This window comes from Molossus molossus, unplaced genomic scaffold, assembly GCF_014108415.1.
Source record: "Molossus molossus isolate mMolMol1 unplaced genomic scaffold, mMolMol1.p scaffold_m16_p_23, whole genome shotgun sequence".
Lineage (NCBI taxonomy): Eukaryota > Metazoa > Chordata > Mammalia > Chiroptera > Molossidae > Molossus > Molossus molossus.
In genome coordinates, this window is record NW_023425359.1 from 24,312,387 (window position 1) to 24,330,650 (window position 18,264).

The following is an 18,264-nucleotide window of genomic DNA, read 5'->3' on the forward strand; positions in this document are numbered from 1 at the left end:
GAGGTCTCATCGTACTAGATTCTCCGCACTTACTCTCTGGAAACTGGACGAGAAGAATGAACGGCTGTGATCTGCACAGTCTCGGAGGCTCAGTGTGTGGAACCTGGTGACATTTTTGTCGCAAACATATATTGTTTTTGGACCACAGTATGGTAAGGCTAGTTTCCAGAACTCAGTGAACTTGAGGTCTTAAGCAGTTACATTTCAATTCCTTTTTATATTAAAAAGGAAAAATAATCTTTTTTTGTAAATAGACACTGAGTTAGGAATATTTTCACCAAGACTGAGTCTAATAGTATAAATACCATTTCTATCTTTCTCTTTTTTCTCATTATATTTAAGTACTATTTCCGGTTTCTCTTCTAGGGGAAATTTTGGGGATGACTGAAAGAACTATGTCTTATGGCCCAAAATAACATTGTGATTCTGTCGCACTTATGCTGTCGGGTGGGAAACTCTTGATAATCAGCGGCTGAAGTCAGGTTTGAGTAGTTAAAGGAAAACTCTTATGCATAAATCGTCTGTCGCGTGTCCCTGTTTTCTGACTTGAAATATTTTATTATGTAACAAAATATGGCATCACGCATTTCCCAAAGTCCACTTTCTGGTTGAGACTTCTCTGGAACATGATTTTAAAAGAAAACGAGCAATTTAGAGAGCTTCCTCGGCAGCATTTCTGGCGCAAAGCAAAGCAATCCAAACGCGCCGGGCAGTTCTGCAAATCACCCATCGGGGGGCTAACACGCGGCATTGGGACCTAAGCCTGAGGTCAGCACCCCGGGCCTCTCTCCTGGCCTGAGGCAGTGGCTCGTACTCAGAAGACAAGAGGCTGCCACCCCGAAGTGGGCGCCCACGGAGAGGCTCTGAGGAGGCTTTGCTCACCGAATGTCACCCACCTGAGGCATATCAGTGAAGACGGGGCGCAGTCGGAGAGTGGGGGCCAGGCGTTCTCCGCACCTCCCCCAGCTCAACACAGTCCCGTGATGAGAGTCCCACCTGCCTCCGTCGTGAGGGTGGATTTCTTGGCAACGGGAGGCCACCACCGATGTGTCACCCAAACCTCTGCAAGACACAAGTGACGTGTGAAAATGCCATCCTGCAGAAATGATCTTGCTCTGTTGATTCTAAAGCGAATCTATCTATCTAGGAATGTCCCGGAACCACCCAGGACGGAGGTGGAATTTCCCATGATTCCGTGCAGAGTGATGACAAGTGAATTTGATTGAGCCCAAAAGCGAGTGGTGTCCGTGGTCACAGAAGACAGAGGGAAGACACTGCACGTTTTGGATCTGATTGTGAAATTGCGTTTTCCTCTCTGGACTCCATCAACGCTGATGGCTACAGGCTCAGCCCGAGGCCAAGCTCCTAAGAGGATTTTCGGGCGCAGCGACGGGATGCAGACCAACAACTGCACAAGCAAATGTGGCTTCCACAGTGCTCTGTCTTCCGAATACGCTGCAGCTGTAAAATGCTCGGGGAACTCAGTGTCTTCGGTGATCACGGGAACAGATGCACGGACCCGACAACATGCTGATGTACAGATAGAATCAGCGTTGTTGAAAACAGAGGAAAAACATCTCTAATTAGGGGGGGATATCAGAGATTACAGACACGAGGGTAGAAGGTATAGGTCATTATCTAAAATCAACTCTTAAATTATGAGAGAGATGTAATCACTGCGAGTGTCCAATTCCAGAAGAAATAATCAAGCAAAGAGAAATATGAAATGAAGTCGGAGAGGAAGGTAAGAGATACGTATACAATGGGGAATATCGCTGTTTTGGAGGAAGTGTAGGAAAGAGGAAACCATTAGAAAATTTGCAGACTCAGTGAAAACCATGTCATTGCATTTTTGCACAGTTATGCAAACCAGTTTGCTTCAGGGAGATCACTGGTAATAATTTTGGTTAATAAGGTAACTGTAGGATGCTAGTAGAATTCATTCCACTCTCTCTTTTTTAGATGTTTTTCTTTATTTTTTTTTCCATCACCATTTATTCTTCATACCCTCTTCTACTCCCCATCCCTCCCCCGACAGCAATCACTACACTGGTGTCCACATCCGTGAGTTCTTTCTCTTTTTTCTTTTTTGCTCCATCATTGTCCCCGCAATGTCTTCGTCCGACCCCAGCTGCCTGCTCTCTTTCCGTGAGTCTGTCTCTAACTTGATGGGTAGAAAGGACCCGTGCTCTTATTATGAAGACAACAGTGCCTGTGGCCATTTCAAAGATAAATTCATGCCGTCGTTACTTCCCTTGATTCCTTTAAAGAATAAAAGCGTTCTCAATCAACAATATGTCGATGTGATTGGCTCGGAAACACACAATTATTCCGGACATAAATACAGTTGGGTTTGCCTGACACTTAATAATTCCGCGGTTCTCTTGGAGATCTCTTGATTTCCAGCAAATGATAAGCACCTGAAAATCTCTGTTAAGGGAGACCCGTGGGCCAGTAGGGGGCGTAGCAGTTCGCGCGGTACCGAGAGTCCGCTGGACTGAGATCCATCGGTTCTCCTCCAGTTGCTCAGACAGCAGCAGGCGGAGCCTCCTCCGGAGTGGCGAGCACTTGCGGAAACAGCCGGGGGTCCCCCCACCAACCAGGCGTGGGGGAGCTGTGGGTGGGGAGCCTGCGGCGACTCCGAGACACGAACACTCTCTGCAGTTCGCCTGCCTCGGGTCCCAGCGCTCAGGTGTGACTGGCACGAAGGCACATCCAACTCCCGTAAGCGGTGCAGACGGGGACAAGTCACACTTCTGCCTCTGGTCCCCCACTGGGGCGGGTACGAAGTGCTGTGTTCTCCAGTCCCCAAGTCCCACAGCAGCCAGAAAAATCTCGGAACAATGAGGGCTCTTGGGAACGAGGCGCTGACTTCCCGCTGCAGGACGGGAGCCCCAGCTGCTCGGCGGCAGAAGGGTGGCAGGTGTCAGGCCGGGAGGACAGTGAGGTCATTGCAGGAAGGAAGGGACACAATGTTGTCATCACAGGGTCAGCCTCCCCGCGGAGCGCCATGGCGACAGCATTCCGGTGGGCGCCGTGAGGACGCACCTGTGCGGGGGAGTGGCTGTGGGAACGCACCTGTGCGGGGGAGTGGCCGTGGGGACGCACCTGTGCGGGGGAGTGGTCGTGGGGAAGGTGGAGGCTTGGACACTCGCCTGGGTGGAACTGGATGGCCACGGGGACAGAGGCGTGGGACAAAGTGCCACTGGACTCAGACAGCCTCGGAGAGTGTTCACACGTGGTGTCGGCTCAAGTTGGTCTCACAGAGACAAGACCCAAGAGCGAGGCTGAACCCAGAGCTGTTCCTCGTCCATCGAGTTCAAAGAAAACACAGTGCTGGGCCCCGGCCGGTTTGGCTCAGCCATTAGAGCGTCGGCCCACGGACCAAAGAGTCATGGGTTCGATTCTAGCCAACAGCACGTACCTCAGTTGCGATTCATCCCCGGCTCTGGTCAGGGTCGTGCAGGAGGCAACCGCTTGATGTGTCTCTCTCACATCGCTTTCTCTCTCTTTCTCCCCCCCCTTCCACTCTATCTAAAAAAAGATAAATGGAAAAAATAGTCCTCGGGTGAGGATTTTTTTAAAAAGAAAAGAAAATACAGTGTCGGGATACAGATTTATCAAGCGCCTCGATTTGAGGCTGTTTTTGCTCACTGGGGCCCGAGTAGGGCGAGCTGGACGGTGACTTCGCAGCCTCACACCAAGCACAGCTGCCTTCTCAGCCTCTGCTGCTTCCAACAGGACCCAGGTCCTGGACACTCCACAGCTGTCACGCCAAAGCTCCAACCGAGGGGCGCGTTTCCAGGCGAGAGTTTGCAAGGTGACGTGATTGGGGCGCTTTCGCCGGTGCCTCTTGATACATGTTTGTTCACAGGTGCTTGAGATGAACCGAAAACTTCCGCTGAACAATGTCTCGCTTTTCTGAGGCTCTCGTCCCTCGCCGCTGAGGTACGACAGTCGGTGCATGTTCTTTGTAAACGGACAGCGGGTGCCTTGGTTCGCCCGCAAACAAGGACAGCGCCCGAGAGGTGGCCAGTTCTGGATCCCTGCCGCCAAGCAGGAGGACAGCACTGCCCCCCCTTCACGTCGGCACCCCCCCACCCGAGACAGCAGGACCTGGCTATGCTGAGCGGGGTGTGGCTCCCTGAGCAAACGCAGTCCACGAACCAGCCTCACAGCACACGTGCGAATGTGGGGGTTGGGACAAGGGTTGGGACAGGGTGCCATGCCCGTGTGGTTGAACCTGGCCTTATTGCAGACCCAGGAGCCCCGACTGCTCAGCCAGAGAATACCCGTCCCGTCCGTCTGTACCCGCAACGCCACCCGTTCTTGTCCATGGTGACGGCCCCGCACCCCTCAGGAAACGTGTGTGTTTTGAATCCTGAATAATTGACTCACTAGATTAGATGTCCCGCAGTTTGGTGACATCTTCAGTTTCACAGGACCCTGAGGAAGTTGAAATAAAGGATTGAACTAGTCGGGCTTTGCAGTGCGATACAACTGTAAAACGACTGCAGAGTAAAATGGAGCAAGACAAGAGCTGTTGCTCACTGGGGGTGGGGTTAGAGGGATGTTTCTCTCTCTCTCTCTCTCTCTCTCTCTCTCCCCCCCCCACTCTATCTGAAGATAATTGGAAGAACATCCTCAGGTGAGTTTTTTTTTTTAAGTTGAAAAGGTAAGAAAGTGGGAGGAAGGAAAGTAATCCCTGGAACTATCAGACAGAGACGGGGTCAAGTGGAACGTGGAACCCAGGGCTGTGGGGAGGGACAGCGAGGACAACGGAAGGCTGACGGCCTGTGACAGTCCCCAGGACCCTCGACCAGACCCCCAGTGACAGCCACGCCTTCAACTGCCCGACTGCCGCCGCCGATCCAGCGGCCGCCGCAGAAACAAAAACTAAAGCTTCCAACCCCTCGCTCCACCCCTCTCATGTCTAACCCCACTTCCGGTCTGTCTGACCACTGGACAAAGCAGGATGTTTTGCTTTTCTTTCTTTAAAAAACAAATTTTTTCCCCTTTATTGATTTTAGAGAGAGAGAGGATGAGAGAGGGAGAGAGAGATAGAAACATCGATGAGACAGAACATCGATGGGCCGCCTCCTGCACGCCCCCCACTGGGGATGGGCCCACAACCTGGGCATGTGCCCTGACTGGGAATCAAACCGGCAACCTCTTGGTGCAGGGTTGACACTCAACCACTGAGCCACACTGGCCGGGCAACCTTTTGTGTGTTTGTTTGTTTGTTTGTTTTTGTTTAACTACTGCAGCTTTGGGGACCCCTGACCGAGTCTCCCCAGAGGCCAGCAGCAACTCCCGGAGACACTCGAGAAGAAGCCAGCGCTGCTGGGACCGCGACATGGTCCAGAGACACACAGCCGTGTTTCTCCCAGTTGGGACTGTCCTGTGTCTTTTAAAGGCCGTCACTCCCTGCGGGTCCTTCTTGAGACACTGCTCGGACCCTCTGCCGATGTGACCAGGGGATGTTTCCAGAGGCTCCCAGTATCTACATCGTGCGTGGCTGGTGGGCCCCCAGAGGTCCTGAAGGGCTCCGTCTGCGCTCGAAGGCGTGAAGGTGAAACTGTTGTTTGGACGCAGCCCCGAGACAAACGGCCCCGAGGGCACGGGCGAAGGGTCCCTGGCTCCCAGCACCCACTGACAGGGGCTGAGTCGTCCGCTCAGAAGGCTGCCCTCAGCCATGTGGCCAGCATTCCCCGAAAGAACCGCAAACGACATTGATTTCAAACGAGGCCGAGAGAAGGGAGAGAATGGGGGAGCGAGCTGCGGCGGACAGAACCGAGCGCTCCAGGGGCCCGAGGAGACTTACCCGGGCCGGGCCACGTCCCTCTCAACGCTGCGGAGCATCATCGGAGATGCAGCTCTCTCTGCCTCCGTGTCGATGAAACCGCCTTCGGTCCCTGCAAGGATCTGCTGGTCACTTTGCCAACACTCCGGCCTGAAACAGAAAGAGATACGTGTCCCTCAGGTCACGCCGGGCAAACGTGCTCAAATCTGTGTTTATCCTCTTAGGGAAATGTTTTCCAACCCAACCATCCACAGCGGTCTGCCAACTTCTCATATCCTGCATTTTTCTCTCTCTAGGACTACTACTTGGCCCCAGAAAGCACTGTTTGGGGTGCACCCCTCATAAAACACGTCTTGTCAGAGACCCAGGAGAAAGCAGATAGATTTGGCTACCTCCCTGATGCTAATTAATGATGAGAATTAGTTTCACTTGGATGCATTTCCCACGGGGAAAGGTTTGAAATTACTAAATGATGTCAGTACCTTGGTTAAATAAATCTAGGTTTTATTCCCAAACATTTCAAATGTATTTGCCGCCTGTTATCTATCATTTAATTTCACAAAAAGAGACGAGTTAATCTATCTGAATGATACTATGTTGTCTTTATATCATTCACGCGGTCCCTGATAATAGAGGTGTCTCCCTTTCGACTGGGTAAATGGAGACAAGCAAACGTGTCTCTCCTTTTTTGCTAGTGAATTAGGGAACCCTGGTATTTTGTTGAGTAATGCTGGGGAGACACCGGTCAGAATGATGTCTGTCGACCCCCTCAGGCGGGACATCCCGTGTCCTCTCTGCAGAAACGCATTTCTGTGACTTCCATTCGAAAAGACGGCGTTTTCCTGAGTGTCTTCCACATAACACGGTGTTCCCCCCGCCCCCTGATTTCCTCTTGCTTCATTGGCACCTGGGTGGGGTGCTCCGGGCAGCTCAGGAAGCCGGAAGGCAGGGCACGGGGCGGAACCACCCGTGGCCTCAGGACCCCGGTCCCGGGGGGACGGGCTGCAGTTTCCAGCATCACTTGGGTCACGGTGGCTGCCACTGGTCCCGTCCACACCGGCCGAGGAGGACGGAGGCTGACCAGGGAGAAAGACTGAGTGCGCAACACCAGGCGCACCTGGAAATCCGGACCCCAGAGAACGGGGTGAGCTGCCGCAGGACGCTGGCACGGCGGCGGGCACGGGCACGGACTCTTCGCCGTCCTTGCCCGATGTACCGTTTGACTTCCCAGGGACCCCCTAGCTTTGTCCGTGAGGCCGAGTGGCTCTCCCTATCAGACTCGCAACTTTTCAGCACAACGGACACCGTACCCTCCTCCCCTTCCGCACCCGGGGACCCCGCGGCTTGGCGTCAACGCCACCTTTGCAGATTCACGCCCAGCCTTGTCCTAGGACTGGCCACGTTCTTCATCTTGGATGGGGAAACTGAGGCCCAGAGACTCACTGATGTGTGAAGAGTGATGCCCCCCAACTCCACAGCTCTGTTTTGAGGGCAGACGGGTGAAGGCTTGGGGCACTCGGATCACTGTCAACACCGCGCACGAACTATCAGCGTGACCGGTTACGACCAGAAGCTCCTGTTGTAAAGGCTGCGCAGTATTTTGAGGGGACTGGGAAGGAGGGAGAGAACCATCCTGACGCAGACATCGTCGTGGGAATAAGGGGTTTGTGTAAAACATCTGAGGGGCCCTAGGGGTCACCTGAGTCTCGTTTCCTCGGGGTCTCCTACTAGTCAGGGTATCATTTGCTAGTTTCTTCTCTCTCTCTCTGATATTCCCGTCAGCTGAAGAAATGGTAAAGGCCCTGGCTGGGTTGCTCAGTGGGTTAGAGCGTCGTCCCCATGTGCCGAGGTTGCCGGTTCGACCCCGGGTCAGGGCACATAGAAGCAGCCACCAATGGATGAAGAAATAAGTGGAACAACAAATCGATGTTTCTCTCGCTCTCTCCCTTTCTCTCTCTCTTTTCCTCTCTCTCAAATCAATACATTTAAAAAAAAAAAGACACTTAAGAATCGTGGGAGCTTGAAAGGCAATAGCAGAGTACAAACCATTTCTCAATTTTTGAAAAATGTGTTGTGAAATGTTTTTATGCGAAGAGTCTCCCAGGGCAATTTCTCGGCCTCTCAATCCTGACAGCTACACAAACTACATCGTAACGTGTTACCGGTCTAGCACGTTCCCACATATATGAAGCCCGTTCGGATGATTCTAGAAGCGTCAAACCCATCGGCTGAGAACAGTGCCCCTGAATGGCCGGGACGGAGGTGAGCTGCCTCATCATCACCTGGAGCATTTGCTGAGGGGCTCACTGAATGAACCCAGCAAGTGAGACTACCTGCTACCAAAGAGTCCACTGGAACTGTCACGGAAGTGTCCCGTTCGGCGTGGCCACGCGGTCACTTTCCACAGACCGCTGAGCCTGCTCTGCGCGGGAATGAAATGGCAGAAACACACGCACCCAGCGGAGTGACACACCTTGGAGGGCAGGTGGGCAAGGTCCTCGTGCATTAAAGCTTGTTTTAAAGTCATACTTCAGGCTTTGCCCTCCTCCCATCCCCCTCCGTTCTCCTGTGGGAATGTGATACATGAATTCCCTAGCTCATTTTCTCTTTTCCCTGCTCATCTCTGAGGGTCGCCCTGGCAGAGGTGGGTCAGGCAGCGGGAAAAGCGTGCTCTTGCGGGGACGGACGACCCTTCTGTGTCTGCAGTACCGCCTCTGTGCCCCTCTGCCCAGCCAAGAAGACGGCCCTGGCGTGCCGTGCCAGAGGGGGTGGAAGCCAAGTCCCGGGCTCACCAGCCACGGCCCACATGCTTGGCAAGGCTGAGATGCCAGGGTTTGCATCTCCCACAAACCACTCACCGCCTCTCCGGTAATGACACTCTGGGGCCGCGGGGAGGGGAGTCTTTTCACAGGACACGTATTCAGAAGGTTTAATAGTACCTCGCCGAATCCTTTGATTCAACGGGGCTGTGTTTTGCCTTCCCCCTTTCTCGGGTCGGCGCAGGGATGGGAGCCGGAGCTCATTTCTTATGCAGCCGTGGTATGTAATTAGCGTCTCTGCGCTGAGCTGCAGACCTGGACTCCTTTTCAGCCATGTGCTTGACAGAAATAAAATGTCTTGCCACCCGATGTCATTTTGCAGACTGAGAAGACTTTTAGGTGAAACAACGTTTGTGAGGGTTCGACGCCATCGAATGCGCGTCCAGTCTTCTTGAAACACGCCGTCCTGCCTCGGTCCCGTCGCCCGTGTGTGTCCGCCCCGTGCTCCTCACTGGTGTTCTGCACATGAAATCTGCTTTCCCCGAGAAAAATGGGGTCTTTGTGCCTTTGTCTCTGGGCGCGGCGCTCAGGCAGGGCCCGGACCGTTGAGGCACCAGGGTGGGAGTGGGGCTGGCGGTCCCTCGTCAGGTTGCCGTTCCTGCAACTTCCAGCTGCTCAGCAGAATTCGAGGGTCTTAGAAAGGGGGCCTGGAGGGCGGGGGGAGCATGTCGCTGATGAAAGCCAAACTTCGAGGCCAAACCCCACGTTAATGACCGAAGAGAGAGGGGAGAGTCAGAGAGACTTACTGGGCTCGAATGAAAAAGATTTTTGGAAATGGCTGATTTACGAAATTGCACGGGGTGACATTTTCGGATCTCGGGGCACAAAGCCCCCATCCGTATTACGTGACGGGCTCACGGTTCTCCGCTTGACAGTGGCCCATGAAGTCTTTTAATTTCCCACCAGTGGCTCCTGGTTCTTTCTGCCGTATTCCCTCGTAGCTTGACTGACAGCCCAGTTAACAGCGGCATTTTTTAATCCGGACACCCCCTCCCCCAACTAGTTCCCTTTTCTTCTCAAGTTTCCAGATGTCTTGCTCCTTTCTGCGTCTCAGGCATGCAAGTATGCAAGTACATTCGCTGAGATCCCAAAGACAGAGCTCGGGATGGCCGGACCAGATGTTCCGACAGGAAAAGCTCTGTCACACACCAGTACCCAGGGCAGTGTTTCCATCTCTTCGGGGAAAATCTTTCCATTAGAGTATCTCTCGCTGTCTTTGAGCACCTTCCTCTTTGAGTTGACTTTGGAAACATGGTAGTGGGTGACCGAAGGGTTCAAAACGTGGACAGTGACCTGCTGATGAATTGTCCTGGCTGACAAAGTCCCCAACTCTGTCATCTCCACGTCTAGGGAGGGGGCTGGACCTTACTTTCTGTGGTTTTTATCCCTCTGTGAGAAATCAGAAGTCGTCAGCCAGGCCAGGCCGCGGTGTATTCGAACCCGTTTCCGGCTTGGTGGCTTGGTTTCCACATGAAGGGCTCCTCCGCGCCTTGCCTGGAAGTCTCTGGACACGGGCTTCAAAAGTCTCGCGTATATTTCAAGAAAACCTGTTTCCCATCATTAATAACAGGAAGCCGGGTAAACAGACGCTTGCTGACAGATGAAACTGAAACAGTAACGCACGCGAGAACGGGGCCGGGAACAAAGCACCATTGTGCGCTCACCCCGAGAACCCCGCTCACCCCGCGAGGGGCCAGAGCCGGTCCCGGCAGCACCCTCGTAAACTGTGAGAAAACGAGCATTAATTTCACATCTCAGGGCGCTCTCTGGCCACTCAACACACGCTGGCTGAACGCAGTCGTCTCTCCCACCGGTGACCGTTTGAAAGTGATCTCAGGCTGTTTATGGGCGCTAACGTTTTAGGCAGAAAATCCTTATTTCCTGGAATACAGATCCTCCGGACAATCGAGTAAACATGAAACACACACACACACACACACAGTCTTTTCTTTATTAAAAAACGATATGAGATGTTGGAAGGCCATGTCTGGAAATGAGAGCATGTTGGGGTGTGCATGTTTCGTTGGATTGGGGGGGGGGGTTATTCATGATCTTGGGCAAATTAAATGCAAGTCATTAAGGAGCAGTGGCAAAGGCTCGCTGGGCAACTTGACCCAGTGGTGTGCCAAGCCCCAGACAAAGCTTCGCTGGGAAGTAACGTCTTTGTCATCCAGATGCGTCGCGGATCGGGACCGTCTGATCTCCATTCTGACCTTGAAAGCAGGAAACTATTTTGATATGTGGTTTCCCTACTTCTCAGAAACACTGAGCTCAAGGTGAGTTGGAAAGTGTGTTTTGTTTGTTTTGTTTTGTTTTTTTCTGTGCAGAATTAGCCGGTTAATTTGCAGTTAATTTTTAGGTGTGAATGGCTTGCTCCGGTAGGTGAACAATGTTTATATGCCGTTTGAAGGCCAGTATTCCAGAACGGTAAGATTTGTAAAATTACGACGAATCAAATCATGTTTATTTCTGGGTTTGTAGGACGAATGGGACAGTAAGGACATGTGTTTGTTTTATGATACACTGTTTCAAATGAAAAGATGTCATCTGATGATTCCAGTGTGATAGAAAGACATCGAAACTGCGTGCCACCGCTCCTGAGAAGTCCCACCCCCGCCCTGGACGCGAGAAGGAAGGGTTCTGGATGCCGGGGCCAGAGGGTTCCCACCACGTGCCACACACCCCAGACCCCGCCTGGCTGCTGAAAGCCACCTTTATAGTTTTTTTCCCTTGTTTTTGTTTCTTTTTTCTTTTTTCTTTTTTTTTTTTAGCTAAATCTGCTGTAGACACAAATTTAAGGCAGAGGAGTTATATATACTCAGAGCCAATTAGGCTTAATGAAAAAATATAAATTGCTTCATATTTCACACATACATAGATGAAGAAAACTGAACATGAAATACCCCATCTCCGGAATCTTATATTTGTTGGGGAATTTGGAACCCACCAAGTGAATTTAAAAAAACAACATTAAATTGGAGAAATAATCCGAGTGAGGCTTGTTGATTACAAAGGAAAGCAAGACACTGTCTAAGGTGTGAAATTTTGGTGAGTTTGTGGGTGAGTAAAACCTAAAGGGGTGACGTCTCAGGTGTACCGATTTGGATTTTTGCCGAGCAGAGGATGGACTACATACATTGATTATTAGGCTCATACCAATCATTTAGAGTTTGGGTCAAAAAAAAAAAGAAGAAGAAGACATGTTAATGAATCCTGTCACAGAAAATAAATAAATAAAAGTAACATGTCGCTACCACCCTCTTGTCGGATCCTTACGGAAAGAAAAGTAAAGCAGGTTTAATTTCGTAATTATCCCCAATAGAAAATATTTTTCCAAAAATGATAGGTAAAGATTCTGGGAAGAGTTTTACGTATAAACTACACACGTTAAAGCATTAAACGTTAAGTTTTCATGGAAGCAAAGCAGATCAACACATTAAAAAAAATAATCCTTTTCCCGGGCTAGTTGAAGTTGTTCTTAAAACGGTTCATTGCAATGATGGCGAAGAGGATAATTTGTCCAGAGGATAACATTTGTCCAGAGAAATGACCCCAGGGCCACCCTGATCTGCTGTGTTTATTTCTCAGGAACGTTATGCTGAGGAGAAAAGTACTAACTGCAACTGATGTCTCAAAAATGAGAGCTGGAAGCGGGTGTGACGTTCACCTGCCCTGTCCCGGGTGCTGGACGGCCTCCCATCACCCCTTTCCCAGCCTCTGCTTGTGTAGAACCCGCCTCAGGGAGAGCTGAAAGGGGTTTCCTGTCTGCCTTTCCCTTTTTCGTTTTTATGCATGCGTGCATGTGTATGCACGCATGCATGTGTGTGCATGCATGTGCGTGTGTGTATATGCATGCTCGTGTGCGCGCATGTATGTGTGTATGTGTGCACACATGTACATGTGCGCATGCATGTGTGCGCATGTGTGTATGTGTGTGCATGCATGTGTGTATGTGTGCATGCAGTGTGTGCGTGTGTGTACACGTGTGCGTGCATGTATGTGTGCATGCATGCACGTGCGCATGCATGCGTGTGTGCATGCATGTGTGCACGTGTATGTGTGTGCATGCATGTGTGTGCATGCATGTATATGTGTTCATGCGTGTGTGTGCGTGCATGTGTGTGTGCATGCATGTGTGTACGCATGCATGTATGTGTATCTATTTATTCCCGGGTACATTCTCTCTAAAGAGTACGTTATTAAAGAGGTAAAGCATATGGCTAGGAATGGGTATTGGCAGCCTTCTTTCTAGTGTCCAAGCTGACTCCTGCCCCCCAACACCTTCGGTAGCCCCTGTGGTCTGTCTGGTACCGAACGAGATTCCAATCCAGGCTGGTGGACGGCAGGTGTGCCGGTCAGGTGTGCTCTGGGCACTGCCCACTGTCCGACGGATCGCCAAGGAATCCCTGGGCCAGGCACCGGTCTCTGGCGCAGAAGGGTGCCGCTTCCAACCCTCCCTCTGTTCCTTCTCAGCTCCTTCGTCTCATCACACAAAACTCTCAGCCTAAGTCCTGCTTCTCCGGACAGGAGCATCCCTGCCCACCTCAGCGGGGTGCTGCGGATCCGGCGTCTCAGCTGGATGTGCTGTGGTCAGCGCAACTCAGCCTATTTCCGGTCCCTGACATCTTCCAAACACCGCCTCCTGCGATACACCTTAACCCTGTCGGTGGAAACCGGTGCTGTCTTCATCCTGCGCCGGCAGCAGAATCGTTCCAATTACAGCGCCGTCTGAACGCATCCACACTTGCATTAACGATGGCGGTGCTGGGACCCACAGGGAAGCCACCATCAAGATTTTATTTGCAGTACAAATATAGGTCAGGACTGGACATGCGCGTGGTCTGTAAATACTAGGAATGCTGATTCCTCTGTAATAAACAACAGAACACGCCTAAGACATAACATTCACCCTTTACTTTTACTTTTATTTTTTGCCTTCAGTGAGAGCAAAAGAGTGAACTAGTACTGCCATGAAATTAATCTTCTCCTTCCTTTCCTACCAGGGAAACACACGGGTTCCTCCTTCAGAAGAAATCTGATTTGCTTTGCTAGAGGGGAAATTTATGTTTATAAATTTTAATTTTAGAAAGTAAAACATAAAGTCTGTTTTGGTGGCTAACCAGGTTTACTTTATCCATAATATATTCAGAAATTGGTTTAGCTTTGCTCCCTGAAACCTGCAAATCTTTCAAAACAAAGTGGTTTTTAAACCTAAGCTGCATCTTCCATTTAAATAAAAACGTTTAAGGGAGCCGCTTAAGAGAACCCCAACTTTTTAAGAAACTGGATTTACTTACAGGCTGCTTAGAACAGCTAGGCGTCAGGAATGCTGTGGACGTCTATTTGCTTCCAGATAAAAGGTCTATCGAACGTTTAAAAACATAATTCTGCACAGAAGAAAACTGGAACAATGTCCACGCGACTCTTAGGAGCTGTGGTTGTTCGAGCTCACGTGTGAACTGGGCGTGGGCTGCTCTGCCCTGAGGTGTCCAGCTCCCTGTGACCGGAGTGTGACGAAGAGGCCAGGTTGTGCCACAGGACGGGGCACAGATCCCCTCCGCCTCTTCCGACTGTTTCTTCGTCCCCTGAATAAACATCCTTTGCTCATGTAAACTGGGTGTGCCCTTTTTATATGAGCACACACCCTCGCAATGAGATTTTTTTTATAAGATCCTGTGTCTTCATTGGCTCCCACATTTCGCAATTAACGGCCAATAATATATCTGGGGGAAGAGTCATTGACTAAGAAAACCGCAGGATTTTCTTTTCTTTTTGGTTTGTTTTGCGGTGTTCCTTGTAAATTCTATGGCCGTAAACAGTCAGCAAACCGACTTGCTCCATGAGTTTAAATTATAATTTCAGATAATAAAAATGCTTCCTTTAACAACGGTTAGTAAGCAAAACCATTCAGCATTGATCTTTCCTCCAACGAAATACACAATTTTTAATTGTACGGATAAGGCAGCAAATTCTTTTTCTAACAATTAGCTCTTACTAAGTTAACTGTGCAGAAGACAAAATTTATTGTCAAAACATTATACAAAGAGACATTCGTTACTTTTTGTATTATGTTACTAAATTTGCACATATAATTTCAAGTAGAATTATTTGGTGATAGTCGTAGAAATATTTCTTAATATTTCTACTACTAATTATTAGTTTCATACACTTCAATATTTGAGATATTTGTCCTTCTAAGGGGCAATGTATTTTGTTGTGGCTGTTCATAGGATTAGGATGCTGTGGCCCCAGGAACCTAACAGAATCACCAACTAACCGTGCCATCATACTCTGTCATAATGTTCAGAATATTCACCAAAAAATGGGACGAAGGGTGATAAGTAGGAGATACTGAGGACCACACAGTCCGATATCTACTCTTACGTCATCTTGACAACATGTAAACCCTGCCATCGGGGTTCAAGCCTGACTTCCTGTCAGTTTGATTTCCCCAAAGATAGGGGTGAGCACCATTAACTCGGACACAGTACATGACGGCACCCTACCCACGGTGAGCCTACGACAAACATCCCTATAGCATCTCCTAAGACAAGGTAAGTCACTTGCTCCCCTTAGCATCTGGATGGGGACATAAAATGTTTGGGAGGGATGCCATCTACCCAGTGAGACTCTCCCCAGCAAACCCACAGCGCCCCCTGTGCACACGGGCGTGGAGACCCCGTCTGCGTCTCAGTGTGTCTCTATCCAGGCCCCGGCGAGAACACAGGTGATGTTTCTCTGTCCTGTTCTCTCCCACCTGCGTGTTTTGTCTCCAGGGATTCACATGGCACCAAGGAATGAAATGGAAGCAGGGGTCCGAGAGGAAGACACTTAACACAGGACACACTCGTCTGTGATGGGACAGAGAAAAGGTGAAACGTTCTCTTTGGATGCTTGACAAAAGGTTCCTTTTTCTTCTTGAAGGGTCAGCAATGGGGAGGCGTCGCCGGAAAGCGATGACTTCGTCTCTCCAGGCCCATGAAAGGCCTTTGCTTCGATCATCGAACTTGAAAGACTATTTAGGAGTTAGATCTTCAGAAAGCAGAAGCTCTGGCCAATTCTCTTCTGTTCTCTCCACGTCCTGGCCAGAATGTCGAGTATTTTAGGGACCACCCATAGACACGCAATGCATTCAATTCAGTTTGCATTTCTGGAGGGAGGGGACGGGACAGAGAAAGAAATGAACTCTTGAGTCAAGAGGCTGAGCATTCATGAGCGTCGGCACGAGTCTGACGGAAATATGCAAGATTCTGGAGGAGAAAAAATGACTCAAAGCGGTGAGGGGGGAAGACTTTTGAATGCCAGTGTGCCTACTTTCTGATTAAAATACGGATATTTGCATCATGCCCTGGCGTTCTCGATATGACAGCAGCTCAGACTCCCCAACAACACTCACATTGTTATCCAAGAACAGAAAGGAAGGCGCTGGTTACAGCTCGAATGTTCCAATAAAGAGTGTTGTCTAACGCAGTCGCATGAAACCTGTCTGCTGATTGGTTCATGTTTCAGAGCACACGGATAGGTGATTCAGCAACGTTTGCAGAATGAACACAAAATCGGTCATTGGCTAATATTTCCAAATAAATAAAAAATACATGTATGCTCAGGACTAGCAATATACTCACATTTTCTTTTTTTACAGTTAGAAATAACTTGTTAAAAAGTATCTCCAGGTAATGCTTTTGTAACATTGACATTCTAAACGCGCGTCTTTGGAAACAGGGCAACACCGGACACTGCAGGGACTGAACGCGAGCGCGTCTCAACATTGCTCAGGCAGGGGGTAGTGCGTTATGGTCCGGGGCCCAGGGACGAAGAGTCACCACGCTTGTCTTCTGAATAGAAGCCGCTATGACCTTCTTAAAACACTAACTAACCATTCAGTCAATCCTCAGAATTCTTTACCTACGGCCCCTCGGATGGCAAGGCCTCGTGGCTGTGTGAAGGAAAACACACAGAAGAAGGGACATGATGGCGGGAACAGGCGCCCTGGAGCTCTGGTATTGGGGACCTGACTTCTGTCACCCAGGTCTCTCTGAGAACAGGGTGAGCCCTAACAGATGAGCCCCCCCAGAGACAGAGAATGAGCGTAATTGCACGATAAATGTGACACACAGAGTCCCCTCAGAAAAGGGACTTGTCTTTCATTGACATCCGGTAAAATCCTAAGAGCAAAACCCTTTCCAACATCATTTGACCTTGGTTCTAACTTAAAATACCCCAGAAACCAGCCACTCGTCACCTCATCCTCTGCAGGGGCACCGCTAGGTCCCCTAACACAGGCACCTGCATCTCTTACCTGAGTCCACCTCACACGGTCCTAACTGGGCTCCATGGTTCATTGCTGGCTCATCACCTGCACCCGCAGGCTGACCTGCTCGTCACAGAGACCAGACGGCCCTTGCAAAGCGAAAGCCACGTCACGGGGGTCCACTGCCCAAACCCTGCGACAGGTTCCCACCTCCTACGGAACAAAGCCCCAAGTCTGAACCGTGTCCTGAAAGGCCCTGTGTGATGTCCCCGCCCACCCTTTCGTAGTATCTCCGGACACTGACCCCTAGTCCACTCTGTTTTGACTATGATGGTCTCTTACACCTCCTCAAGCACCTAAGGAATTCTTGCCCCAGGCCATTTGCTTGCGCTGTGCCGCGGTCTAGAAAGCTCTTCTCTGAGTATCCGTATTGCCCTGGCCGCCCTTTCATTTAAAGTTTAGCTCACAGGCAACGTTGTCATAGAGGTCTTCGCTGACAGCTTTGCATAAAATGCCATGGTCCACTTATCTGCCCTTTTACTGGTTACAATGGGTTCATCGTGATCAAGGTGTTTGTCTGTTTCCTGATGTCTCCTCGGGGGGCCACACTAGAAATACCAGTCCTCAATACATATTTGTTGGATGGAAGAGTGGGCCCTGGCCAGTTTGGCTCAGCGGTTAGAGCGTCAGCCTGTGGACCAGAGAGACCTGGGTTCGGTTCCCGCTAAGGGCACGTACCTCGGTTGCAGTTTGTCCCCGGCCCCGGTTGGGGTCGTGTGGGTGGCGGCCACTCGATGTGTCTCTCTCTCTCATTGATGTTTCTCTCTCCTCTTTCCCCCTCTCTTCCTCCCGCTCTATCTGAAGATAAATGCAAAAAATGTCCTCAGGTGAGGATAAAAAAAAAGAAAAAGAAAGAAAGAAGAGTAGACAGCAATCGGTCTCCGAGGTGTACAAGCCACAGAACCTTCTAGGGCTCCATCTGTTTATGCAATCATTTATTTCTCATGGTTCATTCTTTGATAAGCTCTTTATCTGTACTTTTCAAATGATGACTACTTAGGAAATAGTCCACATTAAAATCTATAAAAGTCACCATGGTGTTCAGCGTGGGCCAGTTATTGCGCATAGATTTGTGAAGTCATGTGAATGAAGAGGAATGCAGTTTATAGTTACATCAAACAGTGCCTCATCTCCCTCAACCCCTAAGGTTTTCGTAAAGACAATTGGACCGTTTGATAATCACAATCTAGACGGAGAAACTCGGTACTCCCGGTGTTGCTACCTCTGCCTCCATCCCAGACCCGGCCCTTGGGTTCTGCGGGGATTTCTGAGTCCTTGACATTCATCCAACCTGTGATCACATGTTCACTTTGCACCTGGCAGACCAAGAG

At 50.2% G+C, this 18,264-nt stretch overlaps 1 long non-coding RNA gene across 1 annotated transcript in view; it reads right to left on the reverse strand.

Moving 5' to 3' along the window:
* Positions 1-18,264, reverse strand: part of LOC118640667 — a 50,173-nt gene that overhangs the window by 12,217 nt on the left and 19,692 nt on the right. Inside the window, exon 2 of the long non-coding RNA XR_004961434.1 lies at positions 5,825-5,953. This is a non-coding gene — a long non-coding RNA (uncharacterized LOC118640667). The remainder of the gene's footprint in view (positions 1-5,824; positions 5,954-18,264) is intronic.